At 36.9% G+C, this 945-nt stretch overlaps 1 protein-coding gene across 1 annotated transcript in view; it reads left to right on the forward strand.

The window, feature by feature from the left end:
• LOC108685212 (ATP-binding cassette sub-family G member 4-like) overlaps positions 1-945 on the forward strand; it is a gene marked incomplete at its 5' end in the record, with an annotated part of 11,011 nt that overhangs the window by 6,004 nt on the left and 4,062 nt on the right. The window lies entirely within an intron of this gene.

The raw sequence follows: 945 nt of genomic DNA on the forward strand, positions 1-945 counted from the left end.
CGTGATGCAGAAAGTCTACCTTATTACGTCGTGACTAATCTATCGTCCATCTTGCTGCTTCTTTTTTTCTGCTTCTTTTTTTTTTATCTCTATTTTAAATCATTATTACTTTACGTAAAAACACGTAATAACAGTAGTATAAATACGACCGTGCAATCTTCTTGGGTATCGCTCTTGTCTTACCTTTTTCCTTAATTTACATCTTATATTGTCAACTTTTACTGATATCAAGAATTTTCACTAGTTTGTTATACAAATTGAGAGGCTAAAGGTTCTTTGTAAAAGTTTAGGATAGGCTCGTATGGAATACAAGAGATTCAGGTTCAACTCACGGTCGAGGTAATTTTTCGCAATAAATTTATTTACAGTTATTCAGCACATTAACATCTTTTTAATATGATGCCTGATCGAGCATTAAATTATTAAAAATTGCTTGTCAATTTAATTGCGTTTATAAATCTAGAAAACCAATTCGACACGCAGTTCGAATAATTATTAGGTACAACTTTGCTTCCGCCGTTTTTTTCCGAAATTCGAAGATTTATTGTAAAAAACTGGTTATACATTTATGATTCAAAGTATTGTCCATCGCTGGTCACTACTTTCTCCCATCTTTCGGATAGCGTACGAATCCCGCGTCGAAAAAACTGGTCATCTTTTGAAGCTATCCACGAATCGATCCAATTTTTTACTTCTTCATAAGACCGGAAGTGCTGGTCAGCCAGGCCGTGTGCCATTGATCGAAAACAAGTGATAGTCAGAAGGAGCAACATCTGGAGAATACGGCGGGTGGAGTAGGACTTCCCATTTCAACGTTTCCAAGTATGTCTTGACCACTTTCGCAACATGGGGTCGAGCATTGTCATGCTGTAAAATCACTTTATCGTGTCTCTCGTTGTATTGCGGCCGTTTGTCTTTCAATGCTCGGCTCAAACGCATCAATTG

This window comes from Atta colombica, unplaced genomic scaffold (genome assembly GCF_001594045.1).
Source record: "Atta colombica isolate Treedump-2 unplaced genomic scaffold, Acol1.0 scaffold149, whole genome shotgun sequence".
NCBI lineage: Eukaryota > Metazoa > Arthropoda > Insecta > Hymenoptera > Formicidae > Atta > Atta colombica.